We start from the raw sequence: 25219 nt of genomic DNA on the forward strand, positions 1-25219 counted from the left end.
CTCTGTGCCCCCGCTCCACGCGGGGTCCCTCCCACGGGATGCCGTCCTTCCCGAACTGAGCCTGCGGGGGCTGCCCACAGGCAGCAGCTCTTCAAGACCTGCTCCCACACGGCTCCGTACCACGGGGTCCATCCCCCAGGAGCAAACTGCTCCAGCACGGGTCCCCCACGGGCGGCAGCTCCCCCCAGGCCCCTGCTCCTGCGTGGGCTCCTCTCCACGGGCTGCAGCTCCGGCCCGGGGCCTGCTCCTGCGGGGGCTCTCCATGGGCCGCAGCCTCCTCCAGGCCACATCCACCTGCTCCACCGGGGGCTCCTCCACGGGCTGCAGCGTGGAGATCTGCTCCGTGTGGGACCCGTGGGCTGCAGGGGGACAGCCTGCTGCACCAGGGGCCTCTCCACAGGCCGCAGGGGAACTGCTGCTGCCTGCCTGGAGCACCTCCTGCCCTCCTCTGCACTGACCTGGGGTCTGCAGGGCTGCTTCTCACTCCTCTCTCCAGGCTGCTGTAGCACAGCAGGTTTTTCTCTTTCTTCAATCTGCTCTCCCAGAGGCCCAACCAGCGCTGCTCCCTGGCTTGGCTCTGGCCAGCAGTGGGTCCCTTTTGGAGCTGGCTGGAGCTGGCTCTGGTCTGACATGGGGCAGCTGCTGGGCCCTTCTCACAGACGCCATCCCTGTAATCCCAATGTTTCCAAACCCTTGCCAAGTGAACCCGATACAAGGCAGCTTTATAAAAAGAAAAATCTTCTGGTGACATCATTCACCAAATAATTTAGTAACAGAACGTGAGAGAGAGATCCAAGTGCCAGTGAGAAGAATTTGAAATATTGGAAAACTTTTCCTAATTTGCTAGATTGCAGTATGTCAATCCATTTTAACTAAATCTAGACAAGGTTTGCAGGCAACTTGATTGCACTGTGTAAATACTTATAGGCAACACAGCAATAGGATAATAGGGAGCTTGTCAGTCCGTCAGACAGATTTATGGTGAGATCAAATAGCTGGAAGCTGAAGTAAGACAGTTCAAACTGGTAATAGATCTATTATTATTTCTTTAAATGAAGAATTATTAATTAAGGAATGTTTGGAAAGATTATACTGTGATATGACCTATCACTGAAACTTTTAATTAATACTTCAATGTTTTTCTGGGAGAGGTATTATAATTAAACAAGTTTTTTTTTTAAAAAAATATTTTATTTAATCATGCAATCTGTGCTGTGGAACTCAAGAGAAAAAACATAGATCGATCCATTCTAGTTCGATAATTTAAGCCTCTATCATATAAACATGTCTGTAGTCTCAGCAAACAGGAAAAATATTATTTTTCAGTGTCGAAAATACATATTCCAAATTTTACATCACATCACTGGAAAGTAGCAGCATTTCTGCTGTTGAATCAAAATGGTTTTTGTGGAGTATGATCTGCAGAGTCCTATTGTGCTTTAAATTTAGAGGGTTTTGTTTGTTAGTTTGCTTGTTTGTTTCGTTTTCTGAATGAAAATGTTTCTGTTCCTGCAGGATTGTTTGGGCTTAGCTAAGAAAACAAAACCCACTGTGGACAACTCTGCTGTGGATGCATTACATCAGGCTTTGTTTCTCTGTTCCATTACCTTGATTTTAATGAAACCTGTTTTTGTGCTTCTGCTCACTTTGAATTAGCTATTCTTTACCCAGTCAGACTGATTGACTTTTTTGTCTCATGACTACCCAGGTATGGAACAAACTTCTTTCACAACCATCTATATCACTTACAGATTGTGTTCTTTTTTATTTCAATTTCCTCTTGTAAGTATTGAAGCACGAGAGACTGGACACTTCAAATTTTACTATCATTTATTTAAGAAAACTCTGCTGAATCCCATGTTTGCTCCCTCAGTCAAGATCCTGCTTTTTCACTGTACTGCTTCAACTATATAATAACTATAATAACAGCTATATACAATATAACAACTAACAATAAGATGTAGGATCAGCTTTGGGCTAACTTGGTAAAATATGCTGGAGGATTGTTCTACTTTGTTTCTTTCATTACATTCCATTCTTGGGGAAAATATTCTGTAATCATTTTAAATCACAGAAAGTGTACTTTTTTTTTTTTTTTTGCTTAATGTAAGCAAATGCAGGGTATTTTTTTGTGGATTATTTAGAAATCTGTTAAAACATTATGCCCCGTATTGGGTTTACATGACAAGGTTTTGGTAGCAGGGGAGCTGCAGGGGTGGCCTCTGTGAGCAGAGCCCAGCAGCTGCCCCATGTCAGAGCAGAGCCAGCTCCAGCTGGCTCCAAAAAGGACCCACTGCTGGCCAGAGCCGAGCCAGGGAGCAGCGCTGGTTGGGCCTCTGGGAAAGAAGATTGAAGAAAGAGAAAAAAAAAAAAAAGTGCTGTGCAACAGCAGCTGGGAGAGAGGAATGAGAAGACAACCCCCATTTCCTTTTAGTTCTCAGTGCTTTAGTCTGTTAGTAGTTGCCAATAAATTACATTAATTTCCCTATGCTGAGTCTGTTTTGCCTGTGACAGTAATTGGTGATTGATCTCCCTGTCCTTATCTCAACCCATGAATGACCCATGAGAAACCTTCTTCTCATAGTATTTTCTCGCCTTGTCTGTCTGAGGAGGGGGAGTGAGCGAGTGGCATGTTGGAGCTGAGCTAACTCTTGGTGTTAAACCACCACTGTCCTTCCTGGCACCCAACATGGGGATTTTGAGGAGTTTGAGGTAAGGACGATAACTGGGAAAGGTAACAGGCAAAACATGGACTGGGTATTTCCATGAGAACTCTTTGTGATTCTATGCTTGTACATAATCTTTACATAACAAGCAACCACTCAAATTTGTGTTTGTAACTTTATTAACATTATAGAGTGTGACTTTAATTATTCAGCTCCTGTTACATCTGATCAGTTACTACAGTCTAACTGTATATTGAGTCAAGATTTATTGCCTGCCCCCATCAAAATGATCCTTAAATTGCTGAAGAAACAACTACAACACAAAGACCTGTGTCAATTGCTAGAATGTATCTGAAATGATGCAAATCTAATCAGCATTCATCTTACTATAGAAGAGATATACCATGTCTTGGAAGGATGGTGAACACCATTGGTGGGAAACTCTTTTTGGATTGTCACTGACAGTAACAGAAACGTTTAATTTCGTGCTCCACCCGGTTGTAATTACACTAACTCTAACTCTATTATGTCTATTGCTTATAATAGTATTGTATATAAAGGGTTGGTACATAATAAAACAAATAACTCAACTCCAACCACCCCAAACACACAAACTGATACATAACGAATAGCAATACTTCACTATCTATGTATTTTGGATCTGTAAGTGCACGAACTATCAACATACTATGTATGACACCAAGGCACGAGGTGACCATACCACTCTGTGAGAGTGAGTTGGCTATAGTCACAGGGTGTAGAGTGCAATGTGTGTGGGGTGTGACAGTGTGCTCCCTGCCCCTTTTCAGCTTTATTTCCTGTAACCCTGTTTAAGCTGATAACTGTCAGTGGCACTTGTGATGGATGCCATCTGGTTGTGATGGCTGTATCCGGCTCACTGTGTATTTGGGAGAGAGACAACAATAGCCAAGGGGCTAGTTGAGCAATGTGCCCACCTAATCACAGTGCTGGTCAATGTCTGACTCAAGCCAAATCTGGAAGAAACTAACATCTTCAGTCGGAAGGTAAATATGACTATTAGTCAATCATTTTACTCCATAAATAGTGAGCAGCCCAAGAGCCCTGCACAGCAGCAGGCTGAATGCCAGGATCTCTCCTTGGAGTAGGGACACTTCTCAAGGTCTACTCCTTGAGGCTGAGTGACTTTACAATTGAGAGATTCCTCATCTGTAGCAGATACTCAGTAAGTAACTAGCAGCTTGCTAAACTTTGCAAGATTCACTATTATTATATCTTAGATTGACGGTGCACATATAATCCTCACAGACAAACTGCTGGCCAAGTCTGAGACTAAGTTTGGAACCAGCTGCACCTATGCTCCTCTCTGAGTTTGGAAAACAAGGGGGTCCACTCTGAACTTGAGACTCAATGGGAGGGTCTCCTGACTGTTTGTCCAACCCTGTCCTCTATGCAGTAAATATTGAAACATACCTTGCCGTCTTGATTCTTGTTGAGTTGCTGTCTTATTCACAATTAGGCTTTGTGAGATTACTACATGATATCAATAAAATACATTTCTGCTTCTCTTTTATGAGTGATGTGCAATTCATTTCCATCTGTGACAACACTGTCAGAGTGTAATAGTTGTGAGGAATTTATATTGCTCTAATGTGGTGAAGTCACCAGAGGAGGACACCAGTGTGTGTAAACTGTCCACCTTTGTCAGTGTTGTGATGATGTTATGTTGACTTCGGTGTGGGGAATTTGTTTCACTGATGTAAGTGAAGTCTGTAAAAGATTATGTGATGAATGTTGATGAATGGGTATTTTAATTATAATACTTACATACAATTTTCATAGAGGTGAGGGTTGGAATGAATTATGTAAATAAAAATAAATACTAAGTAATACATATATGAAATAAAACAAAATATGTGAATAAAATGTGGAAATGTATTTTCTTGTATTTCTAACTCTGGAATGAACTCATAAAGCTAAATGGAACTGACACTGCTATGTTTTATGGTGTTGGGCACTGCAAAATATGTATCATCATGGTCTGAGAAACTGAATGTCTGTGTATTGAGCAGACACCAACCTTCAGCCATGCTAAAGGCATGAGGAAATGCAAGAATTTGTTTATAAAATCCCTGATAGATAATTAAATTACAGGTATCAGAAATGAGACAGCAATACAGTCTCTGCTTATTCTAAGGCCAGCCCTAAAATCGTTCTCTCCTTCTTTGTGCCTGGCAAACAATGTGACCTGACCCCAAGATAAGAGTCTCTTGTTTTGTTCACCTCCAACAACAACAGGTCAAAGTAACTAAAGCTGTAGGGAAACTATACACCATCACCCTTGCTTTGAATAACTGATCATTTCACATCCTAATTGATAGGCCAGTCACTGATGTCTCTCAGCATGACCTTACCATGACCTCTTAATGAGTGCCCCCAGGTAAATCACTGCTTGAGCTCCTTCTAGTTGAGTAGCCTTGCATTCCAGTTCTGCATAAAGCCTTCCACGCACTGGCTCTGTAAGACTTAGAAAACCTGTCTTCTGTCAGTCACACCTTCCAGAACTATAGGAATGGCTTGGTAATGGCTGTTGTTTGAAACCTGAAAATGATAGAATGTAATCACTTTGGGGTGATAATGGGCACAGAGATCAATCATCAATCACTACTTGTACACTGCGTGACTTTACATTTAGCTTTATTAAATGTACTTTCTGTGCCTAGCTTCCAGGCATTAAAATTACATGGGGTTAAGGACCTGTTCTCTCATGTGGCCCTCCATCAGTCTTTGTGACCACTGGAAATGTTATATGTAATGACTTTGTTTTTTTTTCCAACTCATTGATTAAAAAATGGCCTGTCATAGGGCCAGAGGTTCCACAGGGAAGGAACCGCATTAGTAACTTGTCCATTCAGTGATGGTTCCCCAGCTGCATGCTGAGAGATAGCTGCAAGCTCCACACCTATTGACGAAAATGCTGTGGACATGGACATGGGTAGCCCAGAACAAATGTTATACCTTTGCTACCTCTAACCTGTTTTTAATCTTCCAGAGCTGATGGGCCTTGAAAGTAATGTACCTTAATGGCTCCAAACTTCCAGGGAATTGCTGCTCAGTCAACAAACTGTGCTGCTGATAATTTACCAGGAAACAACAATACTTCAGTTACAGATATCGACACACTGCCATGTCAATCCTCTGGAGCCTCACCAGCCATCATGATTTATCTGTGATTGATGAAGCAGTGAAAGAAGCTAGAGCACTACTGTCAAAAGATAGCTGGATTTGATTAATTTTAGCATAGAACGTGTTTATTTTCCTGTGTGGTGGCATTGAAAATGGGTGAAGAAGTCAAACCTAATACAATAATACTTCTGATTGAAAATCCCTTAAGGTATTTTTGAACCCCAGGATCTGGAGATAAGGTAAATACTTGTGAAAATGTTGGAAAAATGAAATGTATCTCCATGACTTTCACCGGAACTACAGTAAGGGAGGATGAGATGTGACATGTTAGGGCTGATCCTGAAAATCTAGTAAGGTGAAAATTAGGTGACGTGAATAATGTTATTTATCTGGGAATGATACTAGGGTGTCTGACAGGACTACTGTGGTTAATCAAATGAAGTATTTTTACAAACAAGCTTTTGATGTATGCATTAGTGCAGAAGTTATTAATATGTTTGCATTCGTTAGGTTTCATTTTAATCAATTATACGAAAGTTTGCATTTTTGAGGGCATTTTTCAGTAGAAAATAACCTAAATATTCTGTCTGTCCTTGGAAGCTGAATATATGTTGATGTTTTAGAGCTGTGGGACTCCTTTTTATGTGTCCAAAAATGTCTTTGGCTATCTTTTCTGGTACCAAATATTACAAAAAGGCTTAAGAACTCATTTTAGATGACCAGACTAAATGAGAATAAACCTAATTAGCGTTGCTAAATGACTTTTAATAGAAAGAATAGAGGATCAAGAAAGAGCTTTCCTGTGTTTATTCAGTTATTTACACACAGATGTGTACATGACATAACCTCGATAATACCACGAATGGAATTATTTGTCTCAGCATGGTGGTGAAAAGGAACAAGCCAGCGTTATATACCCTTTCAAGCTCACCACCCATGGGACTGCAAACTCAACTGTTGTCATTCTGAAACTGAAAGCTTCCTATTGTTGGGGTTATGTATTTAACCTGAATTATTTTGTGTTGTGAAATCTATTCATGTGTATTACATATTTACATTACAAATACATGAAAAGATTGCTATCAGGGCTTACAGACTAAAAGCTAGAAATGCCAGAACTAAGATTGCCAGTGGGGAACATGGTGTGTGATTGGATAATTAGAGTGCATATGCCTTAGGAGACAAAATAATTTTGAACAAACAGCCACCATTCTGGAAATTCCTTCATCTTCTGTTAAATAACTTCTGTGCTAAAGCACATTTGCTTGTTTTTCAGTAGTTTCATCAACAGTTCCTGAAAATGTACCATTCTGTTTTGAGGATGATTGACTGGGCCTAAAATGCTTATTTTAGTGGTAAATGTACTGTGCAGAACATGTAATTTAGTTCATATATATGACAGATACATCAAGTGCCTTTTGAAATCATGATGAAAAGATCTAATAAAAAATATCTTTATCAGTCAAATTCACTTTTTGAATAAAGTTTAATGCCAGATTTGACTGAAGTCTGTAGTGGAGAATTAAGAAAAGTATGCATTATCCCCTGTTGCAGGGTTACATTTCCCCTCAGCTCACTCAAACCATGCTCTATACTTCTGGTTTGAACCCAGTAGATGTCCCTAGCCTTGGCTTCATTTAGTATTTTGTTAAGAGTAGTTGAGATTTCCAATAGTTATTTGACTATATTCACACTAAAATCTACCAGAGGTGTATTACTTTTCCCTTTCCATCATATTCTAAAAATGATTTTTGTTTTACATATCCATTAACATTGAGTTAAAATATGTACCCAATACTGGTTATACACCTTGAATTTATGGTATTGTTGCTGTTGGTTAGTTGCTATGGTTGTTGTAGCCCATGTAAAACTGTACTGCATGAACGGATTAAGTCCTACCTTACTACTTATTAACATAAGCTTGGAAAGAAGAAAGGAGAAAAAGTCTTTAGAGAAGAAAAGTGTGAATTCTTAAAAATATGTTTCTAGATATCCTGAAATTGGATTCCACGGGATACATCTTACAAAAATACTAAAAAGGAAATACAATTATTTCATCTGTCACATTAGGCATAGCATGTGTGATTTATTGTACTTGGGGATTTATTTGACTTTTAATGTTTCATTAATCCAAAGCAGTAAACAGTAAACTCCAGATGGGTTTTTGTACACTCACTTTACATTTGCACACTTTAAAACCTATCCTGGTAATTAGCCATGGATAGGCAGGTCTACAGTAATTAAATTATTCCTAGTGATACTCTACCTAAAAGCTTTGTGCATGTTTGAGTGTTTTATTAGCCAGGATCTCAATGGTACAATGCCCAGCATTGGTTTAGATCCAGCAAAACCATATTATTGTTGGTTGTGTTTGTAGCAATAGCTCAAAGAATGATGCTTTCTGTACAAACACAATCTGTGTCCCGTTGAGCTTGCAGACTGAAAAAGAATAAGTAGAGATGCAGGGATACAGAACGATAAGACAAATTTGGGGGGGTCTTTGTAGAATATTTTAAGCCTGAGAGAATTAGTTTTATTATCAGATGAGAGGATGCAAAACAGCAGAAGGATGAGGCTGGGGTGAAAGGAAATGAAATGAAAAGAAAGGATTTATTGGCAAACAGTATGAAGGCTGGTATGGGGAGGGAGTTACTGGTATCACTATTTGATGCAAACAGTCAACCAGAAGAAAGACTTGGTAAAATTTATCACCACAAAAAGTTAACCAAGTTTTTACAAGAGTCTGTGAGTATGAACTTGAATCAGAAAGCTAACCAAGCTGAATTTTTAAGGGAAAGAGAAAAGATGCAATCTGCAAACCAAGCTCCGAGGTGTGGGGAGTCATCTCAGGCCAGGTTCTGAGGGTACCAGACAAATAATGGGGATTGCAGTTTAGAGAAAGCAAAGCCCATTTCTGCCATCTCTGCAAATAGAAAGATGATTCTTTCAGTCTTTAGGATTTAATTAGTCGCATTACTATTGCTTTGCAACTTAGAATTAAACATCTAGTATTTCTGTATAAAACTAGTTTTCCCTAACTTACAGAAAGTTATCAGCCAGCTTTCCTGTTTGAATGGAAATCTCTGAATTCACCAGAACTTGGTTTACAATGAGATTGTGTGTCCATGTGTTGGTGCAAAAGTGTAGATACTTTAGTACCTGCAGTTCTATGTGTGCACACACCACGTAAGTTTAAAAAGCTGGTTGTGTCTGTAGCTCATCCTGCAGACTAGATTTTTTTCCACTTGTGTATTCAACTTCAATTCAATTCAGATAAAATGGTATTTGTTTGGTTAGTTGATTTTTAACATCAGCTTTGTTTGCAGTCCAGCCAATATTTCAATCCCAGATTCTGCAGGGATCACAGTAAACCTACATGCAAAATGAGAGGCTTCTTTTTGTTCCTAAACTGAGATCACTGAAACTTGGATCAGCTGTTTCAAATTTTTATTGGCCAGGAACTACTAAGAGGGAAGAGTAAACTAAGCTGATAACTAGAGCTCTCCTATAAACCTTCTGAAAGTCGAAATTCTTATTTATCTGAAAACAAATACTAAAATCATAATAGATACTATGCAGAGGCAGAAGTGTCTGGCTCCTAGTGAAGTAACAAAAACTTACCAGCTATGGTGCTGATTCATATTCATCCCTATGTAATTTCACCTGATTAAAAATACTGAGAATTATATAAATTAACAAGCCTTTTATGCAATCAATTACACCTGGGTAAAGTGTATGTAAAATGCTATCATTCTGATTTGACATTGTTTTAACCCCATTTTGCAAAAGTTTAGAAGGTTATACAAAGCACAGGACCATGTTTGGTCCCTGTGTGTTTAGGGGAAGAGCTGTCAGATGACAAACTTCAGAGTGACCTGCACTACAGGGAATAGAGAGCTTCTCTGATTTCTCTGTCTTTCCAGGTGGGAATATTTACCATCTTCATGCCAGTCTATTTTTTTCGGAGAACTAACAGATATGCATCCATATTTTATCTCCATCTGTTACAAAATCATAAAAATATTTTATGCTCATAAATGGGAAGCACGTACCTTCAGCGTGTTTTTTATCAAAAACTTAAAGACAGCACTGAAGGAGATGCTGGGTGAAAGAGGACCCAGTGCTCTCCTATGCAAGTGTATCTCCTATGCAAGCTACTTTACAACTGCATCCAAATACCACACAGCCTGCTCCTCAGCCAGCTCTTTCTAGTTCTTGGGAGATGGATGGGGGTGGTGGGGAAGAGGGAAAAGCAGTTTCTTTGAAGTGTGATGCTTTGTTTTGGGTATATACTTAGCATAACGTTTTACATTGCTTTAAGTTGCTTGTCACGATTTGGGGGGGAGGGTTCCACTGGCAGAGTGCCACAGCCTGCTGGGCTATGCTGTGTTTGCATAACGAGCCTCATAAGCTTTCATTAATGTTACATGGAACAGTGCATGCAAAGATGCTGCGGAGGGTCTGTCAGAGCTGGTACGTGCCTCAGGGGAAGTGGTGTTTAAAACAAACTTTGTACAATAAAGTCCCATTTGGGATATCTTTTGGCATTCTTGAGGTGGACTGTATGTGCACGTATGCATTATTAGCTCATTCTGTGCTCATGCCTGCTTGTGCCAGAGGCAAAGCAGTGCAAAGAAAAGGTCATAGTCAGCCCGTATGGGAGATTTTTTACATAAATGTGTGTGTGTACGTGTGTGTGTATTTTTACAACACAAGACATAGGTCTGGGGGTATAGAAATGCTTGGCTGCAGGAGCACCGAGAGGCTTCCACATTAGTGATTCAACAGCACAAAAATAAAAATAAAAAAACCTATTGTAACAGTGTGGATGCATCCATTTGCAAATGCTGAGCAAGCAGCATAAAATGGAGGAATTGTAGGGCTTTGAGTGAATGGCTAGGGAGGTTTATACCCAATTATTTTGCTCTTGGTCCAGTACTAGCAAGTGTACAGCTGCTGCTCGCCCCTGTCTTGCCTCTTGGTGGCTCCACAGAAATTCTGGGGTTTGGCATGGCACCAGTCCATGCTTGCACGGGAAGCATTAAAGGCCCCCATGGCCTGCTGCAAGAGGAGCTGTAGCTGGCAGCTCTGCTGTGTGTGCCACTGCTTGCAACATGGTGATTCTCTCTGGTCCCTCTATACTCAAGGACTCCAGTTTTGAGGCAGATGGGACCTCAAAGGAGTGCAATGGTGAGGAAAAGGAGGCCTGTTCCAGGCTTTCCACAACAGTAAAGAAATTTTTCATCATGTCCAGTCTGAACCTCCCCTGGCACAGCTTTGTGTCATTCCCTTGTGTCTTGTCATCAGCGACCAGGGAGCACAAACCAGCACCTCCCTCTACACAGTCCCCTCCTCAAGAAGCTGTAAAGAGTTTTGCAGCTCTTAAAGGTCAGGGGAGATCTCGGGTCCCACGTTTTTCAGTTTCCATGTCCCAGTTCTACAACAGGGACCAGGAAGCTCAGAGAGATGAAGCAGGTCAGGAGCAAGATTTCATTCCTGCCCTAGCTGGCTATAGACACCACATCTAGCTATTGCATCCAGATCTGGGGGCCATATACCAAATTAGAAATTGGTAGATTTCTGAAGTGGGCACAAGCACACCTCTGGTCATGCATAGCGACTTAGTGACAGCGACCATGTGATATAACCAATATAACCAGTCACAGTGCCAGATAGCCCGTAATCTTCCTTGGGATTACAGTCTGATGCACTGACACCTGTATTATTCTATCTTGACTGCTGCTGTATCAGTTTGCGAACACAGTTAGGAAAGAAAAGCATTTAAAGAAAATATAGAACAGATTTAATGACCAGGATCCTTCCTAGCTGCACCAGTGACTTAGCTTAGGAAATGGGCATCTTAGCCCCTGGCTGTTAGGGCTGACCTGCCCTAAATCAGCTTCAATGCACGTGTCTCCTCTGTTCCTTTGTTAGCAATGGCTCCCTTTAGGGCTGTTGAGATTTGCTTGCTCTCTCTCCTCTCTCCTCGTTAAACCTTCCTTCTTGTTCTCACTCAGATTTATATCTCTAAGGCCTAAGCCTTTTTTCCCTTCCCTTCCCAACCCCCCTTCCAGAGCTGGATTTTAAAAGTGCAAGTGTCTGTAAGCAGCTTTGATTTCTCTATTCCCTTTATTCCCATTCCCTCTATCTTCTTTTTGAGTCTGCTTCCACTGTGTATTTTGGTTAACACTTCTCACATTTATAACAGAAAGTGTGATGAAACACTGAAGTGCATGGAATTTATTGGCCTCGACTATTCTTAACTGTGATCTTTGTGTATAGACTAAAGAACCTGTTAACAATACAGATGCTGAACTTAGGCTCAAAAGTGTTTTTTCGAGGACCCTATTTCTTCTATTGTCTTCTCCCAGCTCTAGGAAACTGCGGGTCTCTATGGCTTTCTAGAAACTCCGCACTTTCTTTTCTCTCTCAGTGCAGCACAGCACTTTTCCTCCCATTCTGTGGTCACAGACCAGGCAGCATGAGGGCAAGGAGATTGGGGTGTTGTATTTCAAATTCATGAAGTACAGGACTGCCTGGGAGAGGACAATGCTCTGAAAGCCTGTTGTGCTTCTTCTCAAATTGCAAGAACTTGACAGTTTGCTCTGTGGACTCCATGGATGAGTAAAAAGGCTAGATTCCTGTCAGAGGTTGTAGGCTGTGTATTGAGTATGTAGTGTGTGTATGTATGTGTATATATTTGATATATATTTGAGTTACGTATTGTCATGTCTGTATTGAGAGCACCATCTACCTGTCCCTGTGGTGCAGCTGGAGGTGAGGCCCCTCTGATCACATCCCTTCTTGCTGAACATCAGGAGCACCCTCAGATCTCTGCAGAAGAAGGAAATTGCAGCCTATGTCATGATGTTTATCATTTCAAACCAGGTGTGCAACAGCTCTTAGTAAATCAGCCCTGCCATTATTTAGCCTCTTGCTATGAGAATTAATCATCTGTCTTGGTCATGATGAATTTCCAGCTACTGTCAAAGCTAGCAGGGCCACCTCCAGATGGGTAATGCTTTCTGAGTACTGAGTCTTTTTGCTTGGAATAGCTAGTCCTGTAATATACATACATCCAAACTTCCCTCTGGCTATTTAAGAAGAAGATCAATAGTTCTTAAAAGTGCCTCAGCTTTTTACTTCAAAATACACTTTTTAAAGAATTACCATTGGATGGAGAGTATCCCCTTGCTTCAGGCTACTGGCACATCAATATTTATTTTATCCCTGCTTTGGAACTAAATAAGTACATACCACTTCACACTGACAGAAAAACAGGGCCAAGGGAAAAAAGAAGAAAAGAAAGAAAAGAAAAGAAAAGAAAAGAAAAGAAAAGAAAAGAAAAGAAAAGAAAAGAAAAGAAAAGAAAAGAAAAGAAAAGAAAAGAAAAGAAAAGAAAAGAAAAGAAAAGAAAAGAAAAGAAAAGAAAAGAAAAGAAAAGAAAAGAAAAGAAAAGAAAAGAAAAGAAAAGAAAAGAAAAGAAAAGAAAAGAAAAGAAAAGAAAAGAAAAGAAAAGAAAAGAAAAGAAAAGAAAAAAGAATAAGAAAAAAGAATAAGAAAACAGTAGAAATTCAATTCAATTTGCTTTCAAAAAACTTGATGGTCAAGTTCCTAAATATCAGACCACCCAATATTATTACGAGCACTGAAATGAATGCCTGTCATTTGAACAGAAAGGTAATGTGTTCTCATTAATATTATCCAGTCAGTGGCACCTCAAAATATTGCCTATCGAAGTATTCACAATGCAAACAGAAAAGCAGAATATATTCTTAGATATGAATTCAGTGAATTAAAATAAAATCAATTTCAGTCCATCAATGTATATAATTAATTTTCATTTAAAGGCTTATCAAATGGTATTTAGACTGAATAAGTCTAGTAAGGCCAGGTGCTCTAGTAGCTGAATTGCAGTAGATACTTGAGATCCTATTTTCAAGAGAAAAATTGCCTGGCTAAAAGAATAATTACTTTGCTAAATATTACTTCTCTTCCTGCTTACTGCAAACAAAGCTGGGTAGCAAAGCGCTTAGTATCTAAAATGTGTGTGCATATGAGAATAAAGAACTGAAACATTGGCAATAGGAAAACTTTGTGTTCAGTATGTAGTGTGAAAAGACATTAAAATACTGCAAATTGAAACACTCAGCTAAGATGCTATCTTTTACTTTCCTAAGAGCCATAGTACGTTAGTCAGCTTTGTTGGGAATTACAAATGTGATTTAAAAGTTATACACTTCATCAGTACATAATAAGGTTTACAAGTCAGAATATAACTTTTTTCTTTCCTTTTTTTTTTTTTCCCTTGCTGTTTTACTGTGAACTCTCTGCACTGGCAGTTGTCCTTCCCAGAACTTTCCAGCTGACCTTCTTTAAGGTTAAACATGCTCCAGCATTTATATGTGGGCTAGGAGGAATCTGCTCTGAGGAGTTTAAAAAATTTCCAGCTTTATAACTGTTCTCTTAGGGATGAGCTGAGATGGAAGAAAACTATTTTAGAGTTACTTATGAAAATCCTTTGAAACTCAGCCTGAAGAGAAGTCAGTGTTCGCTCTTAAGTCAGGCATGGAGCTGTGGATGGCTAGTTCATCTCTCCAGGCTGGTTAAGCCTCACAATGATTGTGCAGAGTTATCAGGTAGCATGGTATGCAGAGCACCTGTCCTAGCAAGGAAAAGAGTCTGTGTTCTAATAGCTGTCTGGCCTGACGTACAACTCATGTAGGCATCACTGTGGGACATATTTTTTAAAAAGTTCTTCACTGCAATCAGAATCTTCATCCTCAGAAAACAGAACAGGTCTAATCCCTCTAAACTCCATTAACTTCAGGATTATCTGGAGACACGCAGGCATTCAGCAATTAAGCCCCATATGACACACATTTTATTTATTAGAGCAATATGTTAACATTTTTATTATTTATCAAATCCTATCTGTAACTAAGCATGTCTGCATTATGAAACCCTTCTGTGATATGTTGTTAACATGCAGAAACAAGACTTCCAATATGTTATAGGTAACCTTTACCTATAGTGCCTCATGCTGTTGAACATAACAGCTGGAGCATGGATTAAATCATGCCAAAATCAACCCACACAGCTTGCAATTATTCACAAACCTTTTGTGATGCCAGGGAGAAAAAGGTCACTAAATACTAGAGGTCTAATTCTGAGTAAGTCCGTTCCACCAGGAAAAAGAAACTGCACATCTGCTTGGGTTTTCCATGCTTATCTGTAACTTTTATGGCTTTATCTCTACCACACTGCTTTAAATACTGCTGACCAGATTCTGGCTGTTTATGCTCCACTATGAGACAAGAGAGCAAGGGACAGACGGGCTCCTGATGCTTGTATTCTGCCAAAACACTTCCAAACCAAAATTTTGGTAAGAAGTAGAGTCACATTTCAGCCTATAGATTCCAGGGTCAACAAGGGCTCCTGCTCCTATGTCCCCTTCCACACTTCCAGCCCCTACTAGCAGGGGAGTGTGTACTGGAGTACTTCCTCCAGCGAGCTGCAGCACAAGAACAACCCCTTCTTGCAGCTGACCAGTAATCTGACTTCCATAGTTTTGCTGGGGTTGAAGACTACTGGACTCGGAGAGTTGTTGAACAAAAAAGTTGCGTTGCATTTATTAAAAAAAAAAAAAAAAGAAAAGAAAACCTACAAAATTTTCAGCACAATTGAATTTGTATTCCATCCGTTTGTAAGTAGCAATGACAAATAAAGGGATCTTCAAGAGCTTAGGTGGAAAAAGAAAGTGTATTGTTGCTGAAAGCAAGTTCAGGCAATATGGGAGGACTACGGGGATGCTGCTTGCCTTTATAGGGAGAGAATTAATGTGGCCAAGGCTCAGTTAGAGTTGGAGCTGGCCAGCAGTGTGGGGAACAATAAAAAAAAGGCTTTTTAAAGTACATTAACAGGAAAAGGAGGACCACAGCAACCACTGGTCTGATACTTAATGAAGACTGTCACCTAACACACAGAGACATAGACAAAGCAGAGACATTTAGCTAATTTTTCGCCTGCCTTCAACACCAGTGATGGTCTCTGGGACCCCAGCTGCCCTGAGTTGGACAGTGAGTGAGGGAACGATAAACTCCCAGTCAACCCCAAACTCATGTGGGGTTTGCTGCTCCACCTGGATGCATATAAGTCCATGGGGCCTGTTGGGATTCATCCCAGTGTATTTGGAGTGCCGGCTGATGCCATTGTGGGACCTCTCTCAATTATTTTTCAATGGTCTTGGGAATCTGGAGAGGTCCTAGCTGACTGGAAGCTGGCAAATGTGGCCCCAATTTTCAAGAAACATCCTGGCAATTACAGGCCTGTCAGTCCAACTTCAGTGCCTGCTAAAATTATGGAGATTATTCTGGGAGTTATTGAAAAACACCTAAAGGACAACACAGACATTGGTAGCAGCCAAAATGAGTTCACAAGGGGAAGGTCATGTTTAACAAACTTCATTTCCTTTTATGACAAGATCACCCATCTAGTAGACAAGGGAAGCCAGTCAATGTAATCTTTCTGGATTTCAATGAAGCTTTTGATACTGTCTCTCACAGTATCCTTCTGGACAAAATGACCAGAATACAGTTAGATAAAAGCATAAGATGGGTGAACAATTGGCTGATGGGTCAGGCCCAAAGGGTTCTTGTAAATGGGGTTACATCAGGATTGCGACCTGTCACTAGTGAGGTTTCCTGGGGCTCCACTTTAGGACCAGTCCTCATTTTCATAAATGATTTGGATGTAGGACTTGAAGGTTTTTCGAGACAGTTCGCAGACGATGCCAAATTGGGTGGAGCTGTTGACTCTGTCAAGGGTGGTGAGGCCTTGCAGAGATCTAGACAAATTAGAGAGCTGGGCACTCACCAACAATATGAAGTTTAACAGGAGCAAGTACTGTATTCTGCACCTGAGAAGGGGCAACCCTGGATATATGTACAGACTGGGGGATGAGGGGCTGGAGAGCAGCCCTGCAGAAATGGATCTGGGGGTTTTGGTGAACAGCAAGCTGAACATGATCCAGCAGTGTGCCTTCATGGCCAGGAGGGCCAACCATATCCTGGGGTGCATCAAGCACGGCATTGCTAGCCGGTTGAGGGAAGGGATTGTCCCGCTCTACTCTGTGCTTGTGCGGCCTCACCTTAAGTACTTTGTGCAGTTTTGGGCACCACAGTGTAAGAAAGACATAAAACTGCCAGAGAGTATTGAAAGGAGGGCTACGAAGATAGTACAACGTCTAGAGGGCAAGACGTATGAGGAGCATCTGAGGTCCCTTGGTTTGCTCAGCCCCGAGCAGAGCAGGCCGAGGGGAGGCCTCATGGCGGCCTGCAGCTCCCTCACGAGGGGAGCGGAGGGGCAGGCGCTGAGCTCTGCTCTCTGGGGACAGCGACAGGACCCGAGGGAACGGCATGGAGCTGGGACAGGGGAGGGTCAGGCTGGGTGTTAGGGAAAGGTTCTGCACCCAGGGGGTGCTTGGGCACTGGGACAGGCTCCCCAGGGCAGTGGTCACAACACCGAGCTGCCGAAGTTCAAGAAGCGTTTGGACAACGCTCTCAGACACATGGTCTGAGTTTTGGGTGGTCTTTTGGTGACCCAGGATTTGGACTTGATGATCCTTGTGGGTCCCTTCCAACTTGGGATATTGTATTATTCTGTGATTCTATGACTCTATTCTGCCTCAAATTTCTGCAGGATAAGTCATTTGTATTTGATGATCGAGAGTTTCTGACATGCTTCCTTCCTGTCTTTGAGTAATGTTTCATTTCAGCAATATGCTTAATCAATGTTTGCTGATGTTTATGGTTTAATGCTTACTAACAGCAGGTGCAGAAAAAGTAAATTCCATCTGCATAGTGAAATTCAGCAGCATGCTGTTTTGCTGTAATTTTCGTAGACAGGTGATTTTTCATGGTATCTCCAGAAGGTTCCTCCCAGCTCCCTGCTGTTTCCTCTATTTTCCTACCTGCTGCTATCTCAAGTTACGGCTTTGTGTGTAGCCTTACATGAGGTGCCGTTTTTATGTATATCTATTTGTTTTGTTTGATGGATTCTCCTTTGGATTCAGTTCAGGTAAATGCATAGCTTGTGTCAGGACTTTGACTGATCCGGTAGACAAGTGGCCTCCTTCAAAATGCTCCTGCTGTTCACTGAGACAAAGCGATGTCATGACAAGGAGTTAAAGCAGGCATGAAGATACTGCATCCTGGGGAGCACCTGACTGTTTCATATGGCTGCTGGCAAAATATGGTCACTGATGATTCTGGGGGAGAATTATTAATTTTTTTTTCATTGCTGTTGGGTAGTAGTATACCAATAAAATGTGGTTAGGTAAAATTCTACACGCTGCTGCCAAAAGGTGGTGTTCTAAAACTTGGATTAGTGATTTGATGATTAGGGACCCACAAAAATTTTAACAATTTGTTTCTAAAAATGGATATATTTATGTAGTTGCTTATTTTACTGTTTTTAAGGGACAGCTTTGCTCTCATGTCCCTTTTAATATACCCTCGGGAGGTAGGATGGCTTCCTTGCTTTGCCTGGATTTGTTGTTTTTTTTTTTTTTTTTTTTTGCTTCTGATGAAACAGAAAAGGATATTGTTTGTATTGGCTAATTTATGGGCACAAATGGCTAGAACGTTTTCATCTTTTTGCTAAATTATTTTGAATAATTTGTCCTAGTGTTTTTAGAGGTTTTAGAGATTTGCAGGGGGATCTGAACCATGTTGTACTTGTACATGATCTTTCCTAAAATTTCTTAACCAAAAAGGAAAAAGGAAAATAAAAGGAACAACATTATCCACTATGATAATGAAATAGAGCACTTGATTCCTAGCCTGGTACAATTTACTAGACCATTTTATCACCTTGTATTCTATTTCTTAAGATTAAACAATCTGACACCCTTCAAGAAGAACAAGAAAAAGCGAAACATAAGGAGATTCAAGAGAACACTTTAAGAGGAAAGCTACCTAGGGTGCTGATCAAGGGGCTGGAGCACCTCTCCTACAAAAAAAGGCTGAGAGAGCTGAGGCTGTTCAGCCTAAAGAAGAGAAAGCTCCAGGGTGATCTCATTGTGGCTTTTCAGTACTTAAAGGGGACTTTTAATAAAGATGGAGAGCAACTCTTTGCTCAACCAGATAATGACAGGACAAGGAGGAATGATTTTAAACTAAAAGAGAGGAGATTTAGATTAGATCCCATCCCTGGAGGTGTTCCAAGGCCAGGTTAGATGAGGCTCTGAGCAACCTGATCTCATGGGTGGTGTCCCTGCCTATGGCAGGGAGGTTGGAACTAGATGATCTTTAAGGTCCCTTCAAACCCAAGCCATTCTATGGTTCTGTGGTTCTATGATTCTATGATAGGGTCATAATTATAGAGTAAGTAAATAATGCGAAATTGTACCAGATGAGATATGGGGAAAAAATCCATTTAGAATGTGAAAGCTCCAAATTCCATATTAAAATGAAACCAAACCAAACAAAAATACCCACCAAAAGAAGACAAAAGAAAGTACATTTCAGAACTGCAAAGAACAAGAGAAAGAACAATTACTGTTTGGGGTATTTTTTGGTTGGTTGAAGAGCTGGATTTTTAATTGTATAACTGTATAATTCCACATACAGTTTTGAAAATCTTGAGCTATTTTATCTGATTTTCAGGTAGAAAAGCTAGGGAAAATTAGATAAGCTGAGCTACTGGTTCAAAGATGTAAAATGAAAATCAGAAAATAATTAAACCAGGCCACGTGAGAATAATCTCAAAGCAAGTTGAAGCTAAGCCAATAGTAACTTGGGCTCAGCTGTGCCTATACAACAAAGGCAAAATGCAATACAGCAGGGAAAAGCTGTGGGAAGAAATGCATTAGAACATTATCCATTACAGTATGGCAGAGAAAAATGAGACTGTGCTACTAGGTTTGTCAGAAAAGCTTTTGGGTAAAAATCAGCAACTAGCAAAATCAAATGTCTTAGTGTCATTGTTATCCAACTGTTTTGAAGATAAAGGTAACTATAAATTGTGCGTGAGAAACGTGGGATTGAATGCCAGCTATAAGTGAGGCTTTACTTATCAGTTAGCAGTCTAGTTAAAGAAAATAAATGGAAGGATTATATTGCCAAGCAAGCTGGGGAGAAGATATAGAATAGCTGGTATTCACTAAATGTTAAGACAGTTGTTTTAGAGTACTTATACTGGATGAAGATACCTGGAAATTAAATGAAATGTGAATATAAAATATTTTCAGTCCTTTTGCACAAGCAGCCAGAAAATTGTCCTAATTCACAAGAAAGTAGAGGGCTATAGAGGTAAAGCCAATCACTAACCTGGCCAAAATTAAAATGAGATGCAGCTCCAAAAAATAAATATTATGAAAACTATTTGGAGAAACAGATTGACAAGTCAAAACTACTCTCAATAATTGATTGGTTTGTTTATTATCCCTCAAAATGTGGAGGACTTTCTGGCAGCAAAATAAACAAGATAATTTGTTACAGTACAGACAGACTTTGTATTCTTAGCCAGGGAGCTGGAAGCCAGAATTTGTCTCAAAGAATATTCATCTGAAAGCTCTACACCAGGTTTCATTTTTCCCATTTAAATTGCAGGGGAATGAAGGATTATGTTGTGATGCACATTTATCTTATTCTAAACAGAAGGGTTATAAATGCTTGCTAATTATATGACATAGGTCAAAATTTCCTGACTCCAGTTGCCACTGTTAAGGTAATTGTATGCATAAAACTTTGCAGAATAAAACCAAAATTAGAAATCAGAGACATCCAGTATAGTTCTCTCCTTCACTGTGTTTTTAATACAAGTAAATTTTAAGAACAGACTTAAACAACTGAAAACATTATCTACATCTGTTGTATCTAAATCTCTAGCCTAAGTATTCAATAAATTGCATTTCTTTCAGCATCTCCTATTGCTGCCATTGTTAATTTCTCCTTTTATATCTCCTTCTTCAATATCGTTGATGTTAAAAGTTTGCCTGGTCCCCTTCTCGTTATTCCAGAATCATTAAAGGGCTTTTCTACAGCCATCAACTGTGATGTCATAATGAAAAAATGTTATGAATTTGAATGAAGAATAAATTATAGGGGAAAAAACACAAAACAAACAAACAAACAAAAAACCACAACACCTCAGGATCCCTAAACAAGGCAAGCTAAGAAGAATATTAAGAACTTTTGCTTTTAAGCTTTGATATTTGTTTTTATAAGTCATTTCCATTAAATTAAATGCCATTACTGGCGGCATATTATTTGCACTGTCATTTGGGGAAGAATATAGCACAGCAGGGGGAGAAAATATAAGCAAGAATTTCTGTTAATCTGTTTGTAAGTAAAAGCAAAAAATATGCCTGTACAGATGAAAATCTGTATTTTGATATGTATGTTGTATGATTCTTATTAAGCAAAATGTCTGACAGTCAATGCTTTTGCTAGAAGACACCCACTGAAATTCTCTAAAGACCTGGCTTCAATACAGTGGCATGTAAGAAACTGTCTAATGCAACTCCTGCAATCTACAAGGTTTCTGAGATTTCTTGCTTGCAAAGGCATCCTTCTGAGTGTGAACTGAAAATGGGTGCCCTTAATTGTGGCATAAGGCAGTCTGCACCTTGACCTTCCTCTGCAATCTCTTCTAATCTTCTGGATTGCTCTGGGTCACACAACACTGTGGATCAGCCACACGTGCCCCAGCAGATCTGACTCCTCCAGGTATGTGTGCTTCTTCCTTTTAGGTATTGTAGCCACACATAAGGGAGCTACAAAAAACTTTGTTTGAAATATGACTTAATTTTAATTTGACAACAAAGGATAACAGAAAATAGGCTTGCTGAGTTAATTTACTAATTGTTCTTTTGATTTTTAGTCAATATTGATCTGTACCTATAAACTCTGTCTTGCATTTTATCTGTCCTAGTTGCCTGCTCAGTTGACCCTTTGACACCAGCCATAAATGCTGTGCTGAAATTGTGTTCTGATGTGGTTTCTAAGGCTGGGTTAAACCGGTTTGGGTAGTTTAGCAGAATCAACATGTGTTACCCCAAAGTCAATGATCCGGAATGTTTGCTGATAGCTGGATATTTCTGCAATTGTTCCTTCCTCTCTTCATTTCCTGACAAGTTAGCAACTGAAGTAATTTGTATGCACATAGTAAACAGGTTTGTAATAATATAATGTAATTCAGATTATTTAATTATTACAAATCAGACCTTTCTCTCTCTTACACAGTCATACACACCTTCTTCTGTAGCCTTCCCAAGAAACATGTTCAGAGGGAAGTTAAAAGGATATGGTTAATTTTGCTTCTTGTATTTAATTGCTTCCTAGAAGCAGCAATCAAAATGAGGAGTTGTAACCAACTTTACAAAGCTGCTGCTTCATTAGTGGGTACCAGTGGTTTGTTTGTGTGCATGGAGCAGTTAGGGGGAAGGAGGGAGTAGGGCATGTTGTGCATTTGGGAATTCATCCTTTCACTAATTGCAGTCTGCTACTGAAAATGCCAGAAGCTGAGAAGTGGTAAGGAGCAGAACTTTTTAAGAAAGGTTGCCTCTGACTCTGTCAGTTCCCTTTTGGCCCCATGATATTTTTAATATATCTCTCTATTTTTAATATGTGTCTTTAGTTATTACTGCTTGATATCCAGTAACTTTCTCAAGGCTTTTTTAGAGGTTGCTTACCTGTGTGAGGTACTGACTGCACTTGGTCCAAACTGCTTGAGCTGTAGAGATTACATCTGTATATGAAAGAAGTGCATGACAGGTATTCTAGTTGTGGCTATTTATGCATATAAAATCAGTTTACCTTATACCTGATTTAAATGCAAATAATTCAATACCTTTTCTACAAAAGGATCTTGCTGAAATGTAGATGCTGCTTCTGTCCTGAACAAGACAACCAACATGCACTTTCTTCCTTTGGGCTACTATGGCGTTTTTTTACCTTGCGGGGCAGCTGAATTCTACCGCACCGCTCTCTCACTCCCCTCCCTCAAAGGGAAAGGGGAAGAAAATACAATGAAAAGGCTCAAGGGTTGAGATAAGGCCAGGGAAATCACTCAACTATTGCAATAGGCAAAACAGACTCAGCTTAGAGAGACTAGAGAAGTCTATTAACTGTTAATAACAAGCTAGAGAAGTGAGAAACAAACAAAAACAAAAACAAAAGACACCTTCCACCCACCCACCCTTTTCCACCTCCTTCCCCTGATTAGCGCAGGGGAAGGGGTAATGGGGGCTGCGGTCAGTCCCTGACACTTCATCTCTCTGGTCACGGTCACTCTGTGCCCCTGCTCCATGTGGGGTCCCTCCCACGGGATGCCGTCCTTCCCTAACTGAGCTCTTCAAGAACTGCTCCCACACGGCTCCGTACCACGGGGTTCATCCCCCAGGAGCAAACTGCTCCAGCACGGGTCCCCCACGGGCGGCAGCTCCCCCCAGACCCCTGCCCCTGCGTGGGCTCCTCTCCACGGGCTGCAGCTCCGGCCCGGGGCCTGCTCCTGCGGGGGCTCTCCATGGGCCGCAGCCTCCTCCAGGCCACATCCACCTGCTCCACCGGGGGCTCCTCCACGGGCTGCAGCGTGGAGATCTGCTCCGTGTGGGACCCGTGGGCTGCAGGGGGACAGCCTGCTCCACCAGGGGCCTCTCCACAGGCCGCAGGGGAACTGCTGCTGCCTGCCTGGAGCACCTCCTGCCCTCCTGCTGCACTCACCTGGGGGCAGCAGGGCTGCTTCTTACTCCTCTCTCCCAGCTGCTGTGCCAGAGGCCCAACCAGCGCTGCTCCCTGGCTTGGCTCCGGCCAGCAGTGGGTCCCTTTTGGAGCCGGCTGGAGCTGGCTCTGGTCTGACACGGGGCAGATGCTGGGCTCTGCTCACAGACAACACTCCACAGCACCCTGCTACCAAATCCTTGTCACATAAACACAAGACAGCTAATAAACCTGATAATGGGAATCATAACATGCTTAGGCTTCCTCAGTCCAGAAAGACACAGTATTTCCCGATTCAACATTCTGACATCAATTCTTTCATAGTCCACAGTTATTTAACTGTTACCAGAAAACCACTGATACCAGGTAACAGTGATCTGTTGTCAGTCATACATAATGCTGACATGTCTGAAAAAGGTCTCATCCCTTTTGTGCTAAATATGATATACAAATACCACATTTCAACAATGTTTTAAGCCCAAGGCTGAGGGTCTACATAAAACTAATTTCACTCTGTTTCCAAAGGGTTGTAAATCCTGTCAAGGTGACTTTCAGAGAAGGCCATGGAGAAAATTTAGACCCCCACTATCCCTTAGGATGCACCACAACAGTATTATATTTGCAAGTGCCATCAGAGATGCCACCTATCCTTGGCCATGGACTCCTGAACTTTCTGGCCATAAGGGTAAAGGAGATTTGTTGGTGGTCTGACCACAAGGTGTGTTTGTGGTAGATGGATGCTTCTAGCCAAGCCAGAGGCACCCTGTGGCAACAATATGTGTGTGTGCACAGGCGTGTGTTTGTTTGTATGAAGCTGAGCTGGCAAAGTGCCAGAGTCTAGCCCACTGCCTCAAGGTACTGTACAGGTACACAACCTGATCTAGTGAGCTTTCAGCCCAACTGTTTGATGAGAGACTTCAGGCAGTCCGGGCAGGATATGCTGAGATAACTTCTGGGTATGTAAGATGGTGGCCACACAATCAGTTATTTAGTTTACTGCAAACATGACAGAGATGGATTTTAATGACTCTATTAAACAAAACGGTGATTTCAGTTTAGTTTCTTGTGGCCAAAACTATTAATCAGAACCAGCACTTTTGTTTATAATTCCAGAGGTGAAATGGAGACCTAAAAAGAAATGACAGTGTGGGAATTAAAGTTAAACAATGTTGGTTGATTGGTTTGCACCCTATGCTGTATATCCTGTGGACCTTGGCTGTATACTTTTTTTGGAAGGAGGCAATCTAACTCCATTAGCAGACATTAATTCAGTGTTTGAACAATGTTGACAAAGAATAAGGGTCACGTATTTACCCTGGGCTAGTGCCAAAGATATAGACTTTTCAAAGGTAGGTGTTACAATGTCCTACATCATTGCCTTACTAAACCATCTTCTATATCACGTTTCAAAAAGAGAAGATGGAAAAGTACTGACCAGTTTTCTATGGAAAGGAAAATAAAGATCTGAAATATTGTGCACAGAAGTGCAATCTGTATTCCACTGGATCCACTAATCTGTGCTCTGCTGATTTAGATGCATTGCTTCCCCATACAGTGCCTAGTAACGTAAGGCACTTCCCATAAAGACCTTCTGGACATGGCATCAGCTGTGGTGGTGAGGTGTGTCCCACTGGCAGCAGGCAGAAGGAGACTCTCTTGTGACCT

The 25219-nt window shown here is 40.9% G+C and overlaps 1 long non-coding RNA gene across 2 annotated transcripts in view; it reads right to left on the reverse strand.

The window, feature by feature from the left end:
- Positions 1-1413: 1413 nt before the first annotated feature.
- The window catches only part of LOC308185259, a 29188-nt gene continuing 5382 nt past the window's right edge, over positions 1414-25219 (reverse strand). The window contains exons 3-6 of one of the 2 annotated variants that reach the window (XR_013943227.1): positions 23558-25217; positions 22528-22583; positions 12586-12665; positions 8360-8754 (exon numbers count right to left, since the gene is read on the reverse strand). This is a non-coding gene — a long non-coding RNA (uncharacterized lncRNA). Of the gene's footprint in view, positions 5247-8359; positions 8755-12585; positions 12666-22527; positions 25218-25219 lie in introns of those variants that run through there. The other variant, XR_013943226.1, reaches the window with a different exon arrangement.

Source organism: Anser brachyrhynchus (assembly GCF_964034855.1).
Source record: "Anser brachyrhynchus genome assembly, chromosome: Z".
NCBI classification, from domain to species: Eukaryota; Metazoa; Chordata; class Aves; order Anseriformes; family Anatidae; genus Anser; species Anser brachyrhynchus.